The sequence below is a fragment of the Symphalangus syndactylus genome, chromosome 1 (genome assembly GCF_028878055.3).
Source record: "Symphalangus syndactylus isolate Jambi chromosome 1, NHGRI_mSymSyn1-v2.1_pri, whole genome shotgun sequence".
NCBI lineage: Eukaryota > Metazoa > Chordata > Mammalia > Primates > Hylobatidae > Symphalangus > Symphalangus syndactylus.
In genome coordinates, this window is record NC_072423.2 from 143,567,502 (window position 1) to 143,594,696 (window position 27,195).

Here is a 27,195-nt window from a genome sequence, read left to right on the forward strand (position 1 = left end):
CACTGCAAGCTCCACCTCCCAGTTTCAGGCCATTCTCCTCCCTCAGCCTCCCTAGTAGCTGGGACTACAGGTGCCCTCCACCATACCTGGCTAATTTTTTGTATTTTTAGTAGAGACGGGGTTTCACCATGTTAGCCAGGATAGTCTCGATCTCCTGACCTCATGATCCGCCTGCCTCAGCCTCCCAAAGCGCTGGGATGACAAGGTGTGAGCCACCACGCCTGGCCGGCATGAGAACATTTCTATTCTGTTAGTCACCTTCTGGAACATTAAGAAGACAGTCCAGGGCCAGGCGCAGTGGCTCATGCCTGTAATCCCAGCGCTTTGGAAGGCCGAGGTGGGCAGATAACTTGAGCTAAGAAGTTGGACACCAGCCTGAGCAACACGGTGAAATCCCATCTCTATAAAAAAAATACAAAAAGTAGCTGGGCATGGTGGCACATGACTGCATTCCCTGCTACTTTGGAAGATCAACTGAGCCCAGGATGTCGAGGCTGCAGTTGAGCTATCATGGTACCTCTGCACTCCAGCTTGGATGACAGAGTGAGATCATGTCTCAAAAATAAGAAAATAAAAAAGGAGGCCAGGTGCGGTGGCTCACACCTGTAATCCCAGCACTTTCGGAGGCTGAGGCAGGTGCATCATGAGGTCAGGAGTTTGAGACCAGCCTGGTCAACACAGTGAAACCCCTTCTCTACTAAAAATACAAAAATTAGCTGGGCGTGGTGGCGGGCGCTTGTGATCTCAGCTACTTGGGAGGCTGAGGCAGGAGAACTGCTTGAACCTGGGAGGGAGAGGTTGCAGTGACCCGAGATTGTGCCACTGCACTCTGGCCTAGGCGACAGAGCTAGACAACATCTCAAAAAAAAAAAAAAAAAAAAAAAAAAAAAAAGGAAAGAAAAGAAAATAAACAAGAGGAGAGTCCAGTTGGGTCTTCAAATCCACTGAGAAATAAAATAGATAATCCAGAACCCGGGAGTTACTGGTAAATAAATCAGGACCATTCACTGCTCTCACGTTTTCACTTTCTTGTTATGCAGCCATTGCTATAGCTGGTCAGTTTGGGTATCTTACCACGCACGTCTCACCATCTTTGGATACAAGAATTAAAAGTCATAGGCCAGGCTCGGCGGCTCACTCCTATAATCCCAGCACTTTGGGAGGCCGAGGCGGGTGGATTACCTGAGGTTGGGGGTTCAAGACCAGCCTGACCAACATGGGGAAACCCTATCTCTACTAAAAATACAAAACAGCTGAGCACGGTGGTACATGCCTGTAGTCCCAGTTATTTGGGAGGCTGAGGCAGGAGAATTGCTTGAACCTGGGAGGTGGAGGTTGTGGTGAGCTGAGATCGCGCCATTGCTTTCCAGTCTGGGCAACAAGAGCAAAACTCCGTCTCAAAAAAAAAAAAAAAAAAGGATCATATGACTATGTGTAATATACATATTCTCTTCACAAAAACAAAGAAAAGGTCATCGACAGTATCACAAAATTCCAGCATTCTGGGACTTTGCCAGAGATTACCACAACTTCTGACAATGCTCCAGCACCTGTCTAATGAGTGCTCACTAGAAAATTTCTGGAATGTTGTATAAAGCAACTGTGTTTACCTCTGCGGCAAGGGATTTGTGGAGATGTTCATGTTTTACCATGAGCATATTTGACTTTCAAAAGTATATCGGAAGAAGCTGCCGTCTTTCCACACTTCTATTTACAGGCAATCCTTGATCTCATTATGCTGTTATAAGACCGGTCCCTGTCTGGGTGAGTAACCTCCTCAAGTTGAGTTTTATTACGATACTTTTGCTTTTTTGGCCAGGCACAGTGGCTCACGCCTGTAATCCCAGCACTTTGGGAGGCCAAGTCTGGAGAATTGCTTGAGCCCAGGAGTTCAAGACCAGGACAGGCAACACAGTGAGACCCCGTCTCTATTAAAAAAAAAGAAGAAGAAAAAAACTTCTAGTTTTATTCACAGTCACTAGGAAAAATAGCCACATGAAGTTCCTTATGGTATTCTAATAGTATATTGTCATTTTCCATTTTGTAGTTTTGAATTGAAAATGAGTGACAAAAATTTTTCTTAAAATTCAGAGCTAGAAAAAGTTTTTCTTCCTTTGAGAAACTATCAGCCTCTTTTGAAAAATGACAATTATGTAAGCGCTTGGGGTACCTGGGGCTCAGGAAGCTCAGTGTTTTAATTTGTTGCTCAATAGTACGTTTACTGTTACCTGTATGCTTTTCCGGGAATCCCATTTTATACTAAAAATACTTACACTTTGAAATATTTATTTTTAAAATAGACTGTTCCTGTGTTTTAAAGATGTTCAACTCCTTTCTCAATGAGATGGTGGCATAAGGAAACATAAATTAAAAAAAAGGGACCTGGATTGTGAACAAAGGCAATGACTCCATGGAGTTCCCCTTAAGAATTAAGGCCTGGAATACTTCTTTCATTTCTTATTGAATGCAACTTTGGGAAAGTCAGCTGGAAGCCCTACCCAACGGAGATGTCACTGCTAATCAAATTGTAAGGAATTTGCTAATTCATCGTTTTCACCACACTCATGTTAGAGTTTTATGTACCAAAGTTGTCTTTTTTAGATAAACTAGAGAAGAAATAGGGTCAAAAGCATCTATTGAACATTTTTTTTCTTTTTTGAGACGGAGTTACGCTCTTGTTGCCCAGGCTGGAGTGCAATGGCGAGATCTCGGCTCACCGCAACCTCCGCCTCCCAGGTTCAAGAGATTCTCCTGCCTCAGCCTCCCTAGTAGCTGGGATTACAGGCATGTGCCACCATGCCCCGCCAATTTTTGTATTTTTAGTAGAGTCAGGGTTTCTCCATGTTGGTCAGGCTGCCCTCGAACTCCCAACCTCGGGTGATCCACCCACCTCGGCCTCCCTAAGTGTTGGAATTACAGGCGTAAGCCACCATGCCTAGCCAATCATTTATTTTATCTATAAGTGAAATTTATTCACAGAGAAACTTTAGTCATTCCTGATGGCAAAACTTCATGTGGTAAAACATTTTAAAATATTAGAATGGGTTCTGTTATTTATATGGCTCAAAATCCAAAAAAAGTACAAAATTGTATTTAGTAACAAATGTCTCTTCCAATGCTGCCCTATAACTATCCAACTCCCATCTCAAGACACAACCAATATTATCTGCTTCTGGTATATCTCTCCAGGTATTTTATGGGTTTTTGTTTGGTTTTCTTTTGACACAGGGTCTTGCTCTGTCACCAGGTTGCAATGCAGTGGCACAATCATGGCTCACGGTGGCCTCAACCTCTTGGACTCAAGCCATCCTCCCACCTCAGCCTCCAGAGTAGCTGGGACTACAAGCGCATGCCACCATGCCCAGCTAATTTTTGTATTTTTTATAGAGACAGGTTCTAAGTTGCCCAGGCCAGTCTCAAACTCTTAGGCTCAAGTGATCCTCCCCCTTAGACTTCCCAAAGAGCTGAGATTAAAGGTGCAAGCCACCATGCCTGGTGGCTTATGCTTATTTTATGCTTATACAAACATATCTATATGTGTATCCATACAAGTTTGTATCATTTCCTCCTTTTTAGTAGAAATTGTAGCATACTATTAGGTAATTGTTTTGTGTTAATAAATGCACATGATATATGTTGAAGATCATCTCATAAAAGTACAAAGAGCTTTCTCATTCTTTTTAAAAGCTTTCATAGGATTTCATTTTATGCCTGTATCATGATTTACCAGTCCTTTACTAAAGAGTATTTGTATTTAAAAAATATCTTATTATAAACAATGCTGAAATAAACAAGGTGGTAGATACATACCATTTCTGCTGTGTGTTGTAAGATAATCTCCTTTTTTTTTTGAGACAGAGTTGCGCTGTCTTGCCCAGGCTGGAGTGCAGTGTCACAGTCTCGGCTCACTGCAAACTTCGCTTCCCAGGTTCAAGGGATTCTCCTGCCTCAGCCTCCCAAGTAGCTGGGATTACAGGTGCCTGCTATCACGCCTGGCTAATTTTTGTATTTTTAGTTGAGACAGGGTTTCACCATGTTGGCCAGGCTGGTCTCGAACTCCTGACCTCAAGTGATCTGCCTGCCTCGGCCTCCCAAAGTGCTGGGATTGCAGGCATGAGTCACCGTGCCACTATGCAGGGCCAAGAGAAACTCTTATATGTATATTTGCAATATTGTTAGGTATCCTGACCTTCCCCCTATGGAGGTCATTATAATTTACATTTACATTTTCATTGTGACTGTTTGTCTATACTTTTACCAACACTGTGATTATCAAACTTTCTAATCTTTGACAATCTGATAAGTGAAAAAATGGTTTCTCAATATAGTTTCAATTTGCATTTTCTCATGGAGGAAAAAACATTGAGCCAACTTTTTATTTTTTTATTTTTTAGGATAAAGAGCCACAAAGTTATGTGAGTTATTATTTTATCCTTAATATTGCTCCTAGAGTCTGTAGCAGGTCAGCATCAGAGTTCAGAGATCAGGAAAATGGCAACATGCCCAGAACCAAGATGAAAAAAGAAGCCAGTAAGACCCCATTTCATGAATATTTGCCTTGAGGAGTCCCTGATGTCCCTAGAAGTTAACTTCTGTTTTTATGTGGAGACAATTAGAAGCTAAGTTTCAGATTCCCCAATGCCTGCATAAGTAGCTCTAATTACTTAGCAGAGTATAGTATTTTTCCTCCTTCAAACCATCTGATACAAAAATGAAGTAAAACAGGTTCTATATTTATAGATATAACTAAGTCACACAATAGGATTGTGGGGTTTAGACCAAATCATCTAGGTCACATCAGGGTTATAAAGATTAAATGATATGTTTAACACAAGAACTATTCTGCTTAGGCATAGAAGCTTGTTGCTAATTAGCATAATTGCCTCGTGACTTGCAGAAACTATGTCAGCGTTTTGTTTTGTGTGCTTTTTCATAGGGAGAATCATATGGTGGTGTTACATACTATATCTATTTAAAATTAATCACATGCGTTTCCTAACAACACGGCTCATGCTAGTTGCATCTATCTTTACAACAGGGATTTTTTGAAGCAAATGAGACGTGTCATTATGTAATGGAATTAAAAAAGAAGATTAGGAGTTAGGCTGGCTGGGTTTGCACTTGCCCTCACTGGCTGTGTAACCTTGCGCTAGTCAGTTGACCTTTCTGAGCTTCAATTCCTTATTTGAATAATGGAGATAATCTGACCTATATACCCCTGGGTTTTGTAGTCAGGAAATAATGGATCACTGTACATGTGAAAAGTCTTTACAACTATCAATGGCAAGACATCTGTCAGTTATTCTAATATTCATGGTATAGAAAACCGTGAAATAACAGCGTCCTTAGGTCTCTTCTCCAAAAGAGTTCACTTCTCTTTAAAAGCTTTTAGCAAACCACAATCCAGGTAATTAAAAAGGAAATATTAAAATTTTGTTCTCAGGTTGTCTGACATTTCATAGTTCAGTAATGTGACATCTCTCAAAGGCAGAATAGCATCTTCGGACAAGTTTTCTATTAAAAATATGCTTTATAGAATTAAATATTTTACGGACCTAAAAGACAGCTATGGATGAAATTTGCTCAGTTTAGCAAAGAGCAATGACTATGTTTGTGTTTAGAGAAAAGTAGGTCGAGCCTAGTTTATCTCCCTGGGGTTCTAGACTCCTTTCCACGTTGTATCTCAAGCTCTAACAGCTGGAAAGCTACTTTCTTTAACCTTTAATACACACTTGGCTAGTAAACTTGCTAGAAGCATGAAGATAATACAGACTGCGAATCAGCCCTTCTAAGAGACAATCACGACTCCTTTCTTGCAAGCTTCCGCCCTGATAATTCTGCAACAGCCCCACCTTTTATACGCCCCGCGGTGCGAGGCCCCTCGGCCTGCAGGTGGCCAGAGGCAAGCAGGAGGCAGATCCCCCACCTACCGCGGCCCGGCCTGGGCCCCAGCGCTGGGTGCGGCGGAGCCCCGTACTGCTGCGGAGACGAGTGTGGTCCCGGGACGCGCGGTGCAGCCAGGTGCGCAGGCGGCAGTGGCAGCCGCGGAGCCCCGCGTCGCACGTGGCAACAGGTGCAGCGCTGTCCCGGGCGGGCGCCGCGGGGCGTGGGGCGCGTCCGCACTTAGGCCGGGAGCGCGCGAAGCGTCGGGATTGGGACCCGGGAGCGCGAGCGGAGGGCGGGAGCGGCCGAGCGGAGTCCAGCGCCCCGAGGTACGGCCTCGCACGTCATTCAGGTTCCCCGAGGGCGGCCCCCTGGGAGGGCGGCTGGCCTTGGTCTCCCGCAGCGAGCCGCTGGAGGGGAGCCTTCGGAAGGAGCCGCCCCGGCTTGGGGCGGGAGGCCCGAGTACGGCTATTTACAAGTTTCCCGAACTCCCCGCCCTGCTCCACCCCCTGGTGGCCCCGGAGGCGGGGAGGCGGGGAGGCCGGGGCACCGGTTCCCGCCTGGTAGCCGCCGCCGGCGTGGGGTGGTGCCGCGCCGCGCGCCCCCAGGTGCAGACGCCGCCCCCGAGACCTCCGGGGCGGGTTCGCGGCGACCCCGCCAGTGGTCCAAAGGGCGCCCGCGCTCCCCGCCTCTGCGTCTCTGCTCCCGGAGCGCTTGAAGGAGCTGCGGGTAAGTGCGCGATGGAGTCTGTTCCGGCTGCCCCGCGGCCGAGGTGGAGAGGGGACAGGCGTGCGCGCCGCTCAGGGTGACCGGACTGGTCCTCGGGGAGGGGAGGGGGCGCTCCAGGAGTCTGGGGGCCTAAGCTGGTGGGTAAAGAGGGCGGCAGCGCCGGCGGAGCGGAGGCAGGTTTCACGTGGGCTAGCGCAGAACCTGCGGAAGGGACGGATGCGGATCTCGTCGCTGTCACCTTGAAAGTGACCGAGGGGCTTGACTGTGAACTCCTTACGCCGCCCACCCGGGCCTGGCGGTCCCAGCCTTCTCGCTGGGCCGCCTTCTCAGCAGAAGCAATAAGGGCCGAGAAAGTGGGTGGAATAGGGTTGCTGCAGGTCCCAAAGACCCCTCGCGGCGCCTCGCTACTTTCTGCAGCTCGTTTGCACTTTTTCACGCTCTAGAAAAATCTACTCTTAATTAAGGTGGCCTTATTGAGTACTCTGTAGTGCTTAGTAGACTTAGGTGTTTACTGACGAACGTTTTTGGTTTTTGAAGACGTACTCCTTTACACCAAGTTGTTTGTTGATTTTGACTTGGAGTAATTTGGGACTAGGAAGGAAGAGGTTAATTTTTCATTTAGCCTGCGTAGTTACACATACTCTGTTAAATACTGTTTATTTGAAGTAGTCAGTGTTCTAAGAAAGGAAATCCAGTGTGTTTTGTTTGTTTCAGTGAAACCAAAGTCTTAGGCAAAACGGTGCGTGAAAGCTTTCAAGTTTTGCCAGGTGCCGGTCATCGGAAGTCAATCATCACTAAATCACAGCGCTGGGGCTGGAGGGTGGGAGTAGGGGTGTTACCAGTGAATTTCAGGAGGAAGGGAGGCAATGCAGGAGGGAGGGGATTAAAAAACAGTCATTGCTTCCTGGGAACCAGTGACCTCTTTAAGGAGGGTATATACAAGATAACAGTGCATGGACAACTTTAAAAGGAACTGCATAAACGGAATTGCAATTCTGTAGACAAATTTCTTTTTCAGGGATGATTAGGGCAGGAAATGATGCACAACTTAAATTAAAATGATGATGTCTGGTTAGTACAGTGCTTTACAGTGTAGAAAGTGCCGTTACCGATTTTTTTTCATAAGCAATATATTCCATTAGGAAAGCTATACAAAGAAAAGATTAGAACTACATGCTTATCCTTAAAACCAAAGCTAAAAAACCTTAGAAGTGGAATTTAGTTTAAAATAATACGTAGTTATTTACGTAACTTGCACCACCTTTTTTCACCTGTTCTTTTTAAAATCAGGTTTATGAAGAGAAAATAGTTCTTGGTAGATCTGCTTGGTAGAAAATCATGCTTTGAACAGGACCTTTTAATTATGTCAATAAGTTAAGGTTACATTTTGGAGTATAATAGAATTATAAAATTCTAGATAAATATCTTATATTTTTTGGAAACTAACCTGCAGTTATTACACTCAAGCATTTAAAAAGCCTGTTACTTAATAGCCCTGTTCTGTTAACCCTGTTTGTTTAGATTTCAAAAGTAATTCGTGCTTGCTGTATAAAAATAGGTAGATTGAGAAAAGTGAGTTAAGCAATTTCAGCAAAGATAATCACAGTTAATATTTAAGAAAATACTTGTTAATATATATAAAATTTTTTCATAGTTATATAGTTTGTCTAAATATACTATTGCGTGGAGGTTTTTTTCTGATTATCATGAAAAATTTTCGATGTCATGAAATCTTCAAAAATCTTAGTGGCTACTTAATATTACATTACATAGATGGTTTTCATTTATTTCCAGTTACTATTACTAAATATACTTTTGCAACAAATACCTTTTTAAAACTTTATGTGCAGGGTTAATATCCTTAGTGCCCTCGAAATACAGTTGATGGTTGGAAGATCTCCTCATACATATTGACCATTTGCTTTCCAAAAAATGTTTAATCAAATTATGTTCCTAGCAGCACTCTGTGAGAATTCTGGTGTTACCGTATTCTTGTCAACATGGAGAATCATCCTTAAAAGGAAAAAAAAAAAATTCTTCCCAGCTGTATAGGTGAACAGTGCTTTCACTATATTTAAACTACAATTTCTTTGATTACAGATGATTTGAACACCAAAGAAATCTAGTTGTTTTCCATTTTGAAATTTAACATAGTGCCAGATTTGTCTCCTGGGATATTAGTATTTTTCCATTAATTCATAAGGGCGTTTTATAGATTGATAGTAAATCGTTGCCATCTATATTGCACATACTTTTCCCATTTTATCTTTGCTTTATATATTTACCGTGGTTTTCACATAAGTTTCTTTAATGTTAATAAATCTGTTGACTTTCTCAAAACAGAATTTTTAACACTTCCAAATTTTAGCTTCAGAACTGTATGTGACTGTGGTAGAAGATTTAAAAAAAAATTTCCAGCCGGTGTTATGGCTCACGCCTCTAATCCCAGCACTTTGGGAGGCCAAGGTGGGCAGATCAGGAGGTCAGGGGTTCGAGACTAGCCTGGGCAACATGGTGAAACCCCATCTCTACTAAAGATACAAAGAATTAGCCGGGTGTGGTGGCATGCACCTGTAATCTCAGCTACTTGGGAGGAGGCTGAGGCAGGAGAATCACTTGAACCCGGGAGGCAGAGGTTGCAGTGAGCCAAGATCACTGCAGTGCACTCCAGCCTGGGTGACAGGGCAAAACTCCGTCTCAAAAAAAAAAAAAAAAAAAACCCAAATTCTGAATTAGAATCTTTTCAAATTCATTACGAGAACTTCCATATCCTGGAGTAGAGACTGTTGCAAAACTACTTGCATTTGTTGATGAGAAGCCATTGGGCCTGGTATATACTATTAGGAACAACATCCTTTGAAATCAGAGCAGAAAGTTTTAAATCCCAAAGACTGAATGTTTTTCAGATCTGTTATTCTGTGATTATACAAAGTAGGCTCACACTCCATTTATTTTCAGTAATGTATTTGTAGTATCATTTTGCCAGATTCTTCTTTTTATAGTCATTATTGTGGTTTCATATGGACTTGTTGATAATGATTATTGTCTTGATGTCCAGACAAATGTACTGTATATGTAGTTAAAAAGTTTCCTGGATTAATTTCCAACACTGCTACTCAGCAAAGTATTTATTTGGGGGTGGGGAACACGTCTTCCTGATTTCTCAAAGTTGAGTTATTTCTCTGTGTTGTGAAAGCTTGAATATGCCCTGAAAGGTCTCACTGAAGGAAGTGCGTTCTCCATCAGAGCCTGAGTCCCTTTTATTCCCCAAGCTTAGAGCGTAAGAGTAAGCAATAAGACCATATTTGAGCCATAAGGATGAAATTGGAGTTCAGGATCCGTGTGCTTAGGGGCACTTAAAAATGGCCTCAGACTTTCTCTGGAGGAAGGCAGGCCCCGGAGGGAGGTGACCACTTAGCAGCGGGTACAGTGGTGACTGTGGCCTTCTGAGAAGGAGGAAGAGTGATCCTACCCCACGGGAAATGAAGGACTAGATGGGATGGTATGAACTCAGCTAGGTTGAAATCTGGCCCCGAAAAGCCTGCTTTGACCAGGGAGTCTCTATACCTGGTTTAGGATGGTCCAGTATAACCAGGAGTTGAGTTTGACTTGTAATTTCTTCTTCTAACTTTTTATTTTATTTTTTGAGATGGGATATGGCTCTGTCACTCAGGCTAGAATACAGTAGCATGATCATAGCTTACTGCAGCCTTCACATCCCAGGTTCAAGCTATCCTCCCGCCTCAGCCTCCTGAATATCTGGTACTACAGGCATGTGCCATCATGCCTGGCTAATTTTTGTATTTTCTGTAGAGACAAGGTTTTGCTGTGTTGCCCAGGCTGGATTTGAGCTACTGGGCTCAAGCAAATCCTCCCACTTCAGCCTCCCAGAGTGCTAGGATTATAGGCATGAGCCACTGCCCCCAGCCTAAAAATTTTTCTTTTTTTTTTTTTTTTTTTTTTGAGATGGAGTCTCACTCTGTCACCCAGATTGGAGTGCAGTGGCTGGATCTCGGCTCTCTGCAAACCCCACCTCCCAGGTTCAAGTGATTCTCCTGCCTCAGCCTTCTGAGTAGCTGGGATTACAGGCGTGCACCACCGTGCCTGGCTAATTTTTGTATTTTTAGTAGAGATGGGGTTTCACCATGTTGGCCAAGCTGGTCTCGAATTCCTGACGTCAGGTGATTGCCTACCTTAGCCTCCCAAAGTGCTGGGATTACAAGCATGAGCCACTGTGTCCGGTCTAAAAGTCCGGCCTAAAAATTTATTTCTAAACCAAGTTCTGTAGATGATTGCCCTGATGATGTTTATTTATTTATCTTCTTAGAGAAAAATCCCTCAGTAATCTTTGAAATTACTCTTGGATATGGGGCAGTTTTCCATGATGACATTAATCATGACTTTTGCTTGTTCACTTGGCCTTAGAAATGGTAAAAAAGACTTCCATTTTGGAGGTGACAAATTTGGAGGCTCTTTGCCATGTGGATACATAAGATAAAACTTCCTTTTCATACACTAGAAGCAGATTGGCAACTTATGATTGCCCCGATACGTAAATGTTATATAATCAAGGAAGAAAGAGTGGGTTTTCTCAACAAATTTAGAGTGTAAACAAGGTCAAACTTGGAAGTGCTTCACTTAAGTAAATAGCGTTCAAGTACTCCAGATGTATTTGCGTAAAATCTCGATTACAAAATAACTTTGTTCATTAAAGCTTAGAATTCAGACTGTATATTGTAAAGTAATAAAAATGTATTTTTTCAAAGATAAACTGCATTTAAATCTTGCTAGCAGGCCCATGTCTAAATTAAGAATGTTCTTGTCTGCACACTGGTTACACATCTTTTCATTCTAACCTAGAAACTTTATTTTGAAATTGTAAAATTAAGTAAAGATAGTCTTAAGGTCACTTAAAGCTTCTGATGAGGAAACATGTTTACTTTTGGAGTGGCATTGATGAGAATCTTTTTGAGCAGTGAAAGAAGATGAAGTGCAGGTCCTGAGTTTCTCAGACTAGTTCGGAAGGGCAAAGAGTGTGCAAGGAGGCCGCACCTCTGCGGGGTGGACTTTGTCCTGAAATTGCCCTGATTTCAGATTTCACTGAGGTTGTGTGGAGCGGAAGGGGGGAGGCTTGACAAGCTCGTAGGTTTTCCTTAGACTTTAAGCTCCATACTGAAGAGTAATAAAAATATGTTTATTTAAAAATGAACTGCATTTAAGTCTTGCTAGCAGGCCCATATCTAAATTAAGAATGTTCTTGGGGCTGGGCGTGGTGGCTCATGCCTGTAATCCCAGCACTTTGGGAGGCCAAGCCGAGTGGATCACTTTAGGTCACTAGTTCTAGACGACCCTGGCCAACATGGTGAAACCCCATCTCTACTAAAAATACAAAAAATTAGCTGGGTGTTGTGGTGGGCGCCTGTAATCCCAGCTACTCGGGAGGCTGAGGCAGGAGAATCACTTGATCCCAAGAGGTGGAGGTTGCAGTGAGCCGAGATCGCTCCACTGCCCTCCAGCCTGGCCAACAGAGTGAGACTCTGTCTCCAAAAAAAAAAAAAAGAATATTCTTGGGCCTGGCTAAGTGGCGCACACCTGTAATCCCAGCAATTTGGGAAGCCAAAGCAGGTGGATGACCTGAGGTCAGGAGTTTGAGACCAGCTTGGCTAACGTGGTGAAACCCCATGTCTACTAAAAATATAAAAGTAGCTGGTGTGGTGGCGGGCGCTTATATCGCAGCTACCTGGGAGGCTGAGGCAGGAGAATCACTTGAACCTGGGAGGCGGAGGTTGCAGTGAGCCAAGATCGCACCACTGCCCTCCAGCCTGGCCAACAGAGTGAGACTGTGTAAAAAAGAACAAAAAGAATGTTCTTGTATACACTTTAGTTACATAAATAAAAGTAAGAAAAACCACACATTTTACCCTCATTCTAATCTACAGGCTTTATTGCTAGGACACAGTGTGAACTCAGCTAAAGGGAAGAACAGACTAGGAACAGATCAGTCTTTCAGGTAAGATGTATTGGAAGAGGTTTTTAAACCATTAAATGACCTTATTCTTTTAAATGCATAAATGTGTACCTTACAAGTAAATTGTGTCTTATTTAAGGTTGATGCAGAAGAAAAGAAAATTAGTATTTAAATTTGAAGACTAATCAAATATAATTATTCTGATCTTTTACTGTCAACTAAAACATTTAAGGACATTTTGTGTCCTAAAATGACATTGAGAAGGAAATCTTGGGCAAGACTCATACTTATCAGGAGAGTAGGAAGAAGAGGCATAACATACATTCTTGTGTAAATAATGTTTGTGACAGTGTTCATTAAGTCTTGACTGTTGGGTAGTTAGCTTATCTTTTATGCTTTTTGTACATTGGAAACATGGTAATATTTAACTCAGGCATTATTTACACATATACCAATCTGGATGAAAAGAATCAGTATTTCTTCACATTATTTCAGATAAGCAGTTCATAGGAGGTGTTGAGCAGTGTTCAATGACAAACAAGAAATTACCTTAATGTTTATTTTATAGATTTTTGCATGATTGTTAGCAGTGAATGATATGAAGTTGAAACTGCATGTCCTCGTAAAACATAGCTCACTTGGCTAGCTTTATGGAACGAAAATAGAAGCCAGCAGAGATATGAGCAGTTTCTGATATGACATTGAAACATAGACGTACCCCCTTCCCCTGACCTCTGTGTCAGGGTGGTTGAGTCATATTTCCCAGAATTCTGATCAAATTACCTTGCACTATTAAAATCTTATTTTTTATTATACCGTAAACTGCTACACTGTAATCATTTCGTTGTTAGTCAAATTACAGAATTGAACCATATTTGCTTATTACTGTGACTCTAAGCCAATAGGCTTTAATTGAAGTGAGGATTGCAGAAGTCCTACTTGCTGATGGGTCAGAATAGGGTAGAAGGATATTAGAGAATGAGAAATGGATTTAAAAGGGCTGAGCCATTCCAGGACCTAGCTACCAAGAAAAATTCACATGTTGTATTAGATCCCCAATCTAGGCCACACATACAGAACCAAGTCATTTATACATAGTGCATGAGTAAAAATCTTCGCTGTTACAATATTATGTTTGATTTTTTTTCTTTTATCTTTTTTTTTGAGACAGAGTTTTCCTCTTGTTGCCCAGGCTGGAGTGCCGTGGCGTGATCTTGGCTCACTGCAATCTCCGCCTCCTGGGTTCAAGCGATTCTCCTTCCTCAGCTTTCTGAGTAGCTGGGATTACAGGCATGCACCACTATGCCCGTCTTCATTTTTTATTTTTAGTAAAGACAGGGTTTCACCATGTTGATCAGGCTGGTCTCGAACTCATGACCTCAGGTGATCCATCCGCCTTGGCCTCCCAAAGTGCTGCGACTACAGACGTGAGCCACTGTGCCAGGCCTGTGTTTGGTTTTCATCAGCCTCAGCCATTTTTGAGCACTTTCTATGGGCCAAACACTGTGAGGTAGAAGGTTAAAAAAAGAATTAGACCTCTTTTCTTGGAGGAGTCAGAGAAACCCCAATGATTGTGAAAAGTGCAGTTTTGGAAATGTTAGTAAGTGTTTGTGTTGCTCGAAATATTCTCCCAGATTGTTAACGTTGGGCTCTGCGTTAAAAATTCCACCTGCTGTCTTGACCAAAGTTTGGTCCCATAGGTTGTATTGACATTCTTGGTTATATAAAGCATCCTTATCCTTAATCGTGCTTACCCTTTTCCTTATCACCAAAAGGGTTAAGAAGGAAAATACTTAGCACTGCACTCTTTGGCATCTCTTAATTTCTCTCAATGAGAATCTTTAGTTACCTTTTCCAGTATCTTTTTGCTACATCTTGTAAGCTCCTTAAGGATAGGGTCTAAATCTTCGGATGCTTGGTACATTTTTACTTTTATAATTATTTTTCCCAGATGTGGTCTGGAATAAATCGTCTAGAGCTCTGATGGCATGGGAATTTGAAATTCTTTTGTCAGATAGTCACAGCTACTGGAAGGTCTTTTAAACCACAGGTATTCATTTCCTTATTGCTTTTCTGTGCCTTGCTCCTTACCCTGTCCTCTCGCCCTCACCCCTCATCCAGCGTTTCATACTCAGCAAGCAGAGGGAAGGTAGCTCACCCTCAGTCTTGTGTCCGACTGAACGGCCATGGCTTTGGGAGCAGAGCATCAGAGCTGGAAGGGGCTGAGTTTCCTGATGCTTCTGAGTTACTATTTTATTATGAAGAGTCAGTTTCAGAATATCTGGCATACTCATGTGCAAATACATGTATGTAATTGATTCCACTCATGATTTATGACATTCTCTATTCGTGCAGACAATCGCAAGTTGACAGTTTCTCGTGACTAGGGACTTGGGCTGTTTTCTGTTTAGAGAAAAATGTATGTACAACTTAAAGAGGAATTCAGATAACTTTTCAGGCTGGGATTGTTCTTTCTCATTACATCTAATAAGATTTGTGTTTCAGAGTAGTTTTGCATTTATGTAAAACTTTTCAATAGTTCTCTAGACTTGCTGGTTATGGAACTTGATTTAATGCTGTGAAGAAGTATTTTCTGTTTAATGTTAAAAAATTGTTTTGCTTTCAGTTTTTTTTTTTTTTTGAAACAGACTCTTGCTCTGTCACAGGCTGGAGGGCAGTGGTGTGATCTCGGCTCACTGCAACCTCCGCCTCCCAGGTTTAAGCAATTCTCATGCCACAGCCTTCTGAGTACCTGGGACTACAGGTATGCGCCACCATGCCTGCATAATTTTTGTATTTTTGGTAGAGACAGGATTTCCCCATGTTGGCCAGGCTGGTGATGATCTTCTGGCCTCAGGCGATCTGCCCACCTTGTCCTCCCAAAGTGCTGGGATTACAGGCGTAAGCCACCATGCCCAGCCTTCTGATGTTGCTTTATAGTGTTTTTAATGGCTAATGGCACCTGTGCAAAGGGATTTACTTACTCTTAATTTGAATTTAAAAGGGTAGGGTCAGTTAATGAAACAGGAGGTAAGAAAAATCCTACATTTCTGTTTCTATGAGAAAACCTAAACCATTTTATATTGCAGATAAGACTATTTTGTTGGAAAGTTCTGGTTATAGCTTATTAAGCTGAACATTTACATATGTATAACCTTGTAGATATATAATCAAATGAAAACTATTTTCTCCTTATATATTGTGAGTTGTTTTGATCTTGAATGATTAGCCCTCCATCCTTCAGTGCTAGGGACTGCTTTTCTTCTCTCCTTCCTCCTGTTTTTATTGAATTTGAAATAATAAATAGAGGTATTTCACCGTTTAGCTAGATTTTGCCCACCATGACATCCATTATGAAACCCTGGGGTTATACTTTATTATAGAATTGGAGAAACGTAATGGGTATCCAGAACATTTGGTGCAGTAATGTCATAGAGAGTGCACAGACTTAACAGGCAAAATTGGGTTCATGTCTGAGATTTTCCTATTAGCCATGTGACCTTGGGTGAAATTTCATTACCTTTGCTCCCCAGTTGGCTCATCAGGACGCTGGGAGGTGGGGGTAGTACCTTTATCTCCTGGGGTTATTCTGACACAGGTGCCAGGTATATAGAAAATGATCAGTGGGTGCTAATAACCTTCCTTTGTCTCTAATTTTAAATTAAATCTTCTGATTCATAGATAGATGTTTCATTTAATTTCTGCTGCTTAGCCTTGGAGGTTTTGCTTGGATCTGCTGGTGCTGTCTTTTGGAAGTTAAATTCTCGGCTCAGGAGGCTGATAACTTTCCCTCTTCCTTAGGAGGAATTGATTTGTACCAAACATTGGAGATTGTTTATTCTCAGTCTCCAGCTTTGTCACCTCTTGTTTTTCTTGAAAGTTTAAGTCTAGAGAGCTGCTGATATTCCATTTGAACTGTATTTTCAAAAAAATCAAAGTAAAGTCTTTAAATTGTGTTGCCTGTTTGTTACCAATCAGCACATTCGAAAGACAATTGAGTCATCACTTTGAACTAATCTTGGACTTGTGGATATTACAGTACTAAGGTTCCCTGTTCTAATTTTTCACCGGTAACATAGTCCAGAATATTTGTATTTTAGAGTTTCAATTGTAAAATGTTACTATTAATATACAGTATTTAAATATAAAAGCAATTCTGTATATTCATCTTTGAAGCATAGTGAAATATTAATTCCCTATGTTTGTGGCAAGCACATTGTAAATATGATATTAAGAACTGATCACATCAGCCCTGTGGTTGGGCAGAGCAGGTCATGAGTGCTCTCTTTTATACTGAAGGAGACTGGGGACCAGAACTATTTGGATAAATGTTTTGTCTTATGGAGAGTAAGTTATGGAAGTGGGACTGGACTTGCACCGGTCGATTTCCCACACCCAATATGATACTGTTATTTGACTAGTTTTAATGCGAGTGGAAGTAATAAGTTTGTATTGCCAGGATTTTCTATACGTTGGTGCTGAAATGGGGTAAAAGTTCCCCCTGCCGTCCCTACCATTAGTTTGCCTTGTCACCCAGGTTGGAGTGCAGTGGTACGATCCGGCTCACTGCAACCTCCACCTCCCGGATTCGAGCGATTCTCCTGCCTCAGCCTCCTGGGTCGCTGGGATTACAGTTGCGTGCCATCATGCCCGGCTAATTTTGGTATTTTTAGTACAGATGGAGTTTCACCATGTAGGCCACGCTGGTCTCGAACTCCTGACCTCAAGTGATCCACCTCCCTTGGCCTCCCAAATTGCTGGGATTATAGGAGTGAGCCACCGTGCCAGGCCAAGTCATGCAGTAGTTTTGATATGTAAAATTTCAAATGACATAGCTGAGAATTAGTTTATTTTCATATTTTCTAATCACAGAACATAAAGCCGAATGTTAAATGTTGTAAGCCATTCAGATTAGTAGCACAAGTGAAAAATTGACAGAGATCATTACAATCATGAATTCCGCTTACACAGGACTTTATAGCTTTCAGACTGCTTTTTTCAATAAGTCCTAATAGAACTCTATAGAAACAGTCATTTGAATAGTTAGATTTTTTGTATCTCACTTTATAGATTAGCAGTCTGAAGTCTTATATGCTGGATAGAAACTACTATTTTTTGTCCTGAAACTTTTTTTTTTTTTTTTTTGAGATGGAATCTTGCTCTGTCACCCAGGCTCGAGTGCAATGGCATGATCTTGGCTCACGGCAACCCCCGCCTCCCGGATTCAGGCAGTTCTCCTACCTCAGCCTCCCGAGTAGCTGGGACTACAGGCGTCTGCCATCATGTCCGGCTAATTTTTGGTATTTTTATTAGAGGCGGGGTTTCACCGTGTTAGACAGGATGATCTTGATTTCCTGATCTTGTGATCCACCTGCCTCGACCTCCCAAAGTGCTGGGATTACAGGTGTGAGCCACCGTGCCCAGTGGAAACTTTTCTTAAAAGTAGAAATCTTGAATTTTGTTTCCTTACTGTAAGCTACAGAGAGGCAGGTAATTCGTGGAGGAAATGGAGGTAATCCCAGATGGAAACTGAAGTAGGAGGTGAGGCCACTGTCAGAACTGGGAAGAGATGAATGCCCTCACAAAACCACCGTTTCAGCTGAATATCAGTCATGATTTTTAGCCCTAAAAGTCACCAGTTCTCTATTTCCAAATTGTCTTCTAAGGAATATATAGGGTTAGGACTGTATAAGTAGGCCCTGTTTGGAGGTTGGCTCTTGTTAGGCTGCTGCTGTGAGTTAAATGTGTATTTACAGTCACTTTCTGTTAAAGAACTCTTGCTAGCAGAAAGCCTAACATAGGTAATCATTTTCAAGAAAAGGGTGCAGGAAGTCGATGTTTAATAAAGATTGAGAGGTATAAGGTGAGGTGCCAACTTGCGTAACTGCACACACATAAAGACATTTTCCATTTGGTGTTGGCATGATTCAAATGGAAAATTATTTCCTTTTCACCGAGTGGACTTTGGAGAGAGATGACAACTCCGAAGTTTCTAAACAAGGAAATGTTCATGGTCATTAAACACTTTGGGGTAAAGATTTTATATTTCAGCTGTAAACTCTGCCCTACCCGCGCAGTGTACCCCCACGTCCCTCAAACAGTCTGAGCTACCTTTTAGGTAGCTTTTAAAAACTAACTGCATATAATTTAAAAACTAAAAGCGGCCGGGTGCAGTGGCTGACACCTGTAATCCCAGCACTTTGGGAGGCCAAGGCGGGCAGATGACCTGAGATTGGGAGTTGCAGACCAGCCTGACCAACATGGAGAAGCCCTGTCTCTACTAAAAATATAAAAGTAGCCAGGCATGGTGGCTTATTCCTGTAATCCCAGCTACTCGGGAGGCTGAGGCAGGAGAATCGCTTGAACCCGGGAGGTGGAGGTTGCTGTAAGCCGAGATTGTGCCATTGCACTCCAGCCTGGGCAACAAGACTGAAACTCCGTCTCAAAAAAAAAAAAAAAAAAAAAAAGACAACTAAAAGCATGCACAGTCTGTACATCAAATCATTTCTTTAGCATAACTGTACAGTCTTTGAGAGTGCCTTTGATAAGCCCTGGATGCAGATGGTGGTTTTAATGATTTACTTCTATACAAATAGCTCATTGTATAAAAGTAAATACTTTGGACCCAGTACTATCCTGAAACTTACTGTTTTGCCTCTTGTACTTGTTTACTGATTTTCATGAAAAGGGTTACTTTCTGATGGAATTTTGAAAATCATCTACAATATGTGATATTTAAGAGAGCAAGGACTTTATTTTGTTCCTTCCTCTGGGATGAGTATTTAGAATTGTGCTCTTTATTTGTGTTCAATAAACTGCTGAAGGAATGTTGACTGAGATTGAGAAGTATATTTGAGATTCTCAGAAGTCTGTTGGGTTAGGCTGCAGGCAGCTGGCACATGATCCTTCCTGACCTGCTTTTCAAGGTGGTTGTTTAGTCTGTGGCTGTTGTACCCTACTGCGTTGTGGCCAGAGACCTACTTCAGTAGAAGGTTCTAGATGAGTATGTTCAGGATGTAACAGTAAAACATGAAATTCTGAGTAAAGAGACAAAAGTGGTAACTAGAGCTATCGTCAACATTTAAGGGTTTCAGTTGGGTAGGAAGGATTAGTTGGCAAGCAGATTACAGAAAAAGAATGCGGAAAAAATGTGTAGATTCCAATAAGAATTCATGAGTATGTCTCAGAATACACACTGCTGTTCACTACTACGTGATCTTTGAAACAATTTTTGAGATAACATTAAGTATCATGAAATGCAGTGCACCTGGTTAAGTGTGCAATTATATGAGTTTTGACAAATACACATTGATGTAACCATCACACCAATCAAGATAAAGAATGTGTCCATCACCCTAGAATGTCTTTTTTATTTTTTTTGAGACGGAGTTTTGCTCTTGTTGCCCAGGCTGTAGTGCAGTGGCGTGATCTCGACTCACTGCAACTTCCGCCTCCTGGGTTCAAGCTGTTCTCCTGCCTCAGCCTCCCGAGTAGCTGGGATTACAGGCACCCGCCACCACGCCCAGCTAATTTTTTGTATTTTTAATAGAGATGGGTTTCACCATGTTGGCCAGGCTGGTCTTGAACTCCTGATTCAGGTGATCTGCCTGCCTCGGCCTCCCAAAGTGAGGGGATTAAAGTGTGAGCCATTGCGTCCAGCTAGAAAGTCTTCTTGACTGGATGAATAAGTTAGTGAGCTTTGGTCATCAGAAAAGTGAGGATGATAATAAGGCTTGTTTTACAAGGTTGTTGGCATAACAGTAGCAATGTACAACTGTGTATTAGAAAGTTTCCAAACATTTTATTTCACTGTAAAACGGCCCTATGAGATGGATTGTTGAATCAGTTTTTGTCCATGAGGAAAATGAGGCCAAGAATATTTTTGGCTTGTAACAGGCCACGCAGTTTCTGAGTCAGTTTAGGAGCTCGTTGATAGACGTATGCTCCTCATATCAAGTGGCTATAGGGTCCGTAGCTGTGCAGACCTACCAGGTGTTTAGGTGATTTGGTTCTTGTGAGAAGGAAGGTGGAAATAGATCAAGATGACACATTGGAGTAGAGTTTAATGTCCATTGCTGCTATTTATTAACTCTGTGTTTTGAGCAAGGTACTCAACTTCTGGAAACATCAGGTTTAGCATCTTAGAGGAGGAGGGACGGGGGAATACAACTGTCATGTGACCTGTCTGTCCCATGGGACTGTCTACTGGGAGGACGACTGTGGGAACACTGTGGACTTTGAAGAGCTGTGCCCTGATGTCGTTATCTTTACCCATGGTGGACACTGTGGCCTGTTCCTCATCCTGGCCTCACACACTGTGCTGGCCTGGAGTGGAGCAGTGGAATTGACAGGGTGTCAGGGAGTGGTGGCCCCTCCTTGTCAGTCCTTGGATGTGCCAAACAGTGTGTTTACACAGCGCTTTCTCTCACCAGCCCTTATGATGTCTAGAAGCTTCCGATCGCTTTTCAGCAATGAGGTCAACCTCACTCCACAATGCTTGTCAAGTGTACTAGGAAAGAGTCTTTTTAAAAAATTCTACTTTTATTTTCTTTCTGAAATGTATAGTCATGATACAAAACAGTATATGCTGGTTTGAGGTGTATGAGGTGCTGTGGCCTGAGCGAAAGTCTCTTGTGATAAAGTGCTACCCCTGCAGTGTGTTAAATGTTGGTTGTTAACATAGCACCTTAACTCTTAATATTAAATGTGAAACCCATCTTCTTCATACCGCTCGGGTAGATCCATTTCTTCCAGCCCCAGCCAGTCTCTAAACTACAGAAGCAGGTGGGACACTTACACATTGTGACCCCAAATGAAACTTTATTTCTTTATAACCCAACTGCCTCACACATCCTCATTTCCCCTCACTTGTGGAGAACATATAATGTGGCAACCTCGAGATAACTCATTGTTTTTTGGTTTCAAACAGTCGCTTGCAGGTAAATATCTACTTGAGGATTTTAAGTATGGTCAGTTCACACTTCCTATCTGAGGCTCTTCTCTCCTCTGAAGGATGGATTTCCTCCTCCCTCAGCGGCACACCCACTTCTGAGATGGTGCCTAGGTCCTTGAAGAGCTTTTACCTGAGATGGTGCCTGGGTCCTGGAGGAGCTTTTAGCATCATGGCAGCGGGTAAGGGCTGTCTGGTGCCAGGCACTGCCTTCCAGACCTCTCTGGCCTCTTCGGAAGCAGCTCATCGGGGTTGGTCTTTGGGTAGTTCTGTCCTAGGCTTGTGTGTGTGTTGGTGATGTGGCTTCCATTGCAAGAAGGATCAGAATACACTGACCCTTCCTTGATGTGTTCTAGGCTGCTTTTTTTGTTTGTTTTTTCCAGAGATGGGGTCTCGCTCTGTCACCCAGGCTGGAGTGCTTTGGCACAATCGTGGCTCAGCGCAGCCTCTAACTTCTGGGCTCAAGTGATCCTCTGGCGTCAGCCTCCTGAGTAGCTGGGACTATGGGCATGTGCCACAACGGCTGGCTAATTTTTAAATTTTTTAGGGACAGGGTCTCACTGTGTCCCCCAGGCTGGTCTTGAACTGGGTTCAATAGATTCTCTTGCCTTGGCCTCCGAAAGTGCTGGGATTACAGGCATGACCCACCGTACCTGTCCTTAGGGTTTTGCTGATCCATCGGCCCTCTCAATGCTTCCCTTGGTGTATTTCTTTCTCTCCTGGTCTGTTGCTTTGATCTTCGCAGAGGTGAGAAACTGCCCTCCAGATCTCACCACTGCCTTTCTCATCTACAGAGATCACAGGTTCCAAATGTGCGTCTGTGACCCTGGGGTGCCTGGTGACAAAATGTTGACTTGAACACGGTGAGATGGAATAAAAACACAATGTACCAAGATTTTCATAAGGCTAAATGTATATTACCTAAACTAAAGGGATGTTCTTTATGCTGCAGTTTTGTACCCCCTTCACTTTTTGTATTAAAATAATGTCTTTTTATGATGTGTTGGCAGTAGTACAAATTTTGTCTGAAGTGCCCTTCATGGCAAAATTAAAGCTGACATTCCCATGCTGTCTCTGCAGAGTTTTGGAGTGTGGATGTCACGGGTCCATAAAATCTGAAAGGCTGAGAAGCACTCACCTGCCTATGCCTTAGTCTCAGCTCAAGCTTTATTTTCTTCTGGAAGTGACATTTCACTGTTTTCTCCGTATCTGTAACAATGGAGCCTATTCTTTGGGTCCCTTTAGCCTCCAGTCGCTTCTACCTTTGCAGTTTTTGTAATTATTTACTTCTACATTTTTGTCTTCCTGGCTGAACTGTAGGTTCTTTGGAGGCTCTTTGAAGGCTGGGACCATCCTGTTCAGCACTGTGTCCCCATCACCTAGCAAAGAAGCTGGCGTGTGATAGAGGACCTAGGAATGTTTGTTGCATGAATAAAAGTTCTTGTTATAGGTGGGGCGCAGTGGATCACACCTGTAATCCTAGCACTTTGGGAGGCCGAGGCAGGTGAATCACTTGAGGCCAGGAGTTCAAGACCAGCCTGGCCAACATGGTGAAACCCCGTTTCTACAAAAAATACAAAAATTAGCTGGACATGGTGGTGCACACTTATAATGCCAACTACTTAGGCAACCGAGGCCTGAGAATCTCCTGAAGCTGGGAGGCGGAGGTTGCAGTGAGCTGAGATTGCGCCACTGTACTCCAGCCTGGATGATAGAGCAAGACTCTGTGTCAACAACAAAAAAAGTTCTTCTTGTTATAAAAAGGTCACTCTGTAACAGGGATAAGGAAGCTGACAGAGTGGTGTGAGAAATGCCCCCATTCTGTAGCCACAGAACTTCTCAGATACTGTTCTGCATGCTATTGTATACATTCCTCTTTTTGTAGCCAGTTGGAACTCTGAATATAGTAAAAATTACACAGGGATCATTTCATTCTTGAAAGTCTCTAATATGGTGGCTCATGCCTGTAATCCCAGCACTTTGGGAGGCTGAGGCAGGCAGATCACCTGAGATCAGGAGTTTGAAACCAGCCTGGCCAATATGGTGAAACTTCATCTGCACTAAAAATACAGAATTAGCTGGGCATGGTGGTGCGCACCTGTAATCCCAACTACCTGAGAGGCTGAAGCTGGAAAATCACTTCAATCTGGGAGATGGAGGTTGCAGTGAGCCGAGATGGTGACATTGCACTCTAGCCTGGGCAACAAGAGTGAAATTCCATCTCCAAAAAAAAAAAACAGTTGTAAGAAAATTAGCAGGGTTTAGATTGCCAACTAAAACATCTTACATTGATGTAGCAGCAGGGAATAGGAGTATTCGCAACTGTAAATGTGGATTCAGTTAAACCACACTGCCATTTTGCCTATAACAGCTAAGCTATAGGAAGTTAGTATCAAAAGGAGAGGTGTGATTTTATTTAACTTATGATTAAATACTTTATACAGAGTTGAAATCTTTTGGAGAAAGGCATGAATGGATACTGAATTATTTGCTTTTAAAGCATTTGGAGGCTGTTGAATTCCACAAATCTCAATTGGATGAGTGTGGATAGAACATTTCTCTGCCATCTCTCAGTGGAAATCTTCATTGCATTCTTCTCTGCCTTTATGCTCTGAGTGACCTTCATGTCATCGGGGCCCACAGGTCTGTGGGAATTGGAGTGGTGGGCCAGGCCTCGGTCACTGGCATTTGTTAACCACAGCAGAGCCTCAGATTGCCGTTAAGGATGGAGTCTGCATGTTACTGAATTTTTTTTGAGAAATTACTGCTGGGGGCCCTTAGTTGTTGTCTGTCTTGCTTGAGCTTCAGATACCAGTGATTGTAAAGGCCATCACCAACAGGCTGTCAGACCCTTGGAAGTCAGACTCAAGGACCGTCTTCATGGAGCCTCAGGCTGAGTCGAACACATTAGCCACAGGAATACAAAGCTAAACAGTGCCCAACTTGTGAATTTCCACATTCTTCTCAGCACAACGGCATGCGCTTTGCATATCTTTTTATTTAAAAAAAAATTACATCATCTCCTCCTCCATATCTAGTGAGGACAGATTCTAAGGCCTGGTATGCTCCCTCTTCCTACCCTCCCGTCTAAGAAAGGCAAAAAGCGGCCAGTCCTGGAGCGCTGGGACTTTGTTTTGCTTATGAGGATAAGAGAGGGAACTTGGCTGGTCCATGTTGTATTCCTTTGTTTTCCTGGCACACCCCCACCTGTAGCAGTGTTTGGAAAATTCCAACTGCAGAGTGGATGGAATGGAGAGAACACCTCACTCACCTTCACAGCCAGAGACTTCACTAGGCAGGTGCTTATTGTCAGAGCTAGGACCAGTGAGCAAATCCTCTTTATTTCTTGGAGCTGTAGCTCAGAGTCAAGCCAGGTTGCCTTCTCAAATACAAAGGTCAACATGTTATCCTCATTGCATTCTTAAGGGTGTGTGTGTGTGTCTGTTTTGAGACAGAATGTCACTCTTTTCGCCCAGGTTGGAGTGCAATGGCACGATCTTGGCTCACTGCAAACTCCGCCTCCCAGGTTTAAGTGATTCTCCTGCCTCAGCCTCCTGAGTAGCTGGGATTACAGGCGCCCACCACCACGCCCGGCTAATTTTTGTATTTTTAGTAAACATGGGGTTTCACCGTGTTGGCCAGGCTGGTCCCGAACTCCTGACCTCAAGTGATCCACCCACCTCTGTCTCCCAAAGTGCTGGGATTATAGGTGTGAGCCACCATGCCCGGCCAGGTTTCATAAGGTCTTCATTTAATGTTACCAGTAGAAACCTGGGGATCAAACCAGCCATAGACTTGTGAGTTCAGAAAAGATGTTACAGTTCTTTACAAAATCCAAGTTAGGGATAAAGAAGAGGGATCAGTTTTGATGTCATGATGGCCTTGGCGGAAAGGTGTGTTATGAAATACATAAATGTATTTTCTCTGTATTTTTGGTTGTACTGTCCCATAAAACTTCACTGTTAAAACATTTAAACCTAATTTGAGGGTCTTATGCTTCATTTTAATAGTGAGATGGAAAAACCAATCAAATATTTATCTTGAATGTGTAGTTCTTAAAATTCAAGTTATTTTAGTCTTCTTTCCTAGAGGTGTAGCAGAAGATAAGATGTAGTTTTAGCATCAGATGTATGTAGTGTTTCTGGTAGAGCTTTTCCAATTAGAAATGATACAGTATATGGTTATGTTCATAAATAGCACAAGAGAATATTTCACCTACTACATCATCTTGGTATGCTGTGCTTTTTTTGAAAGGTGACTAACATTTTTTTTTTGAATATTTTTATCAATACCTTTTCCCAAAGCTGTTACACACATCTGAAATCTCAGTGTTATGAATGGACATGACATTTAAGGGAAAAAATAAATCCTGTCATTGAGATGTTTTAAATTTCCTGGCTAAAATCCATGTATGAGTAGTATATCTGTGTCAGCTTTGATTTGTTAGCCCCATAAAACCACGGACTTGCCCATTTGAAATGGGAGCCCAGCCTTGGGTCTGGCCAACCGAGGGCCATCGGGTTAGAGGGCGCTGTTCTTGGAGGGCCTTCATAGCACTTAGGACCTAAGACTTGCTGTGTTAGCAGTGGAGTGTTGCTAATCCCACAGGGACCTGCCTGGCTTCTGAAGGGTTTCTCTCTAAAGGCTGCCTCATGATTATCTAGGGCCAAGTTAGGAATCAGAGGGGCTGCCAGCCTAAAAATAGCCACAGCCTACAAAGAGGGACCTCATGGCACAGAGCCACCGCTGCCTTCCTGATGCCAGAAGTTGATCACATGATGGGGGCAGGAGGCTGTCAAGCAGGAAAGGGGTGCTGTCTAAAGACAGGTGTGGCCAGTGCCTGTCTGGGAGAGCCAGCATTTCTTCTTGGCTTGTGTAGAGGGAGGTTAAAGTCTTAGTGGTTGATTTAAAAAATTTTAGAAATGAAAGTAAATATTGAAGTTACTCTTTTTATGAGGCTAGGCTTCCTGGGATATGTTTCTGGATAGTTCTAATTTGTAAGAAACTCTTGTGTTTAATGTTAATCACTGTCATTCAGAGGAATCGAAACAGTAGCGTGTCTTGTTTCCTTATACTGCCTTTGAACACAAAGTGAAGCCTTGTTTCAAAACTTGCAGACAACAGGCCATTTAAACAAAGACTACACATTTTAAGTTGAAATTTAGGGGAGGATTATTTAACATTCTTACTAATAAGTCTTTGGTTACAATATGGTACAAATTGTATGTCGAAGTCATATGGGCTGGAAGAAACTTTGATTGGAAATTGAGACAAAATCTTTTCAGAATGGTGGGTGTTTGCTGATTGGCTATGAGATATTTGAAACGTAGTATTTCATTTAGAGACTCCTTTGTTCCATTTTAGGTGGAAACAGATCACTTGAGACGTTGTGCAAGTAAATAATCAGTGGTCAAAAACCAGGCGCGCTCTTATTCCTTGAAGCCTTCGGGGTAATTGTGGAGATCTGATTAGATAAGGGCACATAGTTCTGTTTGAACACCTATTGATTTAGGGATGAAGTGTCATTGATGTTCAGAGATTCTTCCACAGGCCCTCAGGATTGACCATGAAGTGTAAGCTGTGTCATCTGATTTGCCGTGGCAGTGAGCACTTCCTTGCCTTTGATGATGCCTCACGTCACCTTTTGCATAAAGATTAGTCTGTT

The 27,195-nt window shown here is 42.6% G+C and overlaps 1 protein-coding gene across 3 annotated transcripts in view; it reads left to right on the top strand.

Moving 5' to 3' along the window:
• The first annotated feature begins 6,150 nt into the window (after nucleotides 1–6,150).
• MTUS1 (microtubule associated scaffold protein 1) overlaps nucleotides 6,151–27,195 on the top strand; it is a 156,961-nt gene continuing 135,916 nt past the window's right edge. The window contains exon 1 of one of the 3 annotated variants that reach the window (XM_055287019.2): nucleotides 6,151–6,212. The gene's annotated coding sequence lies outside the window, so the exon portion shown is untranslated. Of the gene's footprint in view, nucleotides 6,213–12,558; nucleotides 12,623–27,195 lie in introns of those variants that run through there. The other 2 variants (XM_063613047.1, XM_055287028.2) reach the window with 2 other exon arrangements.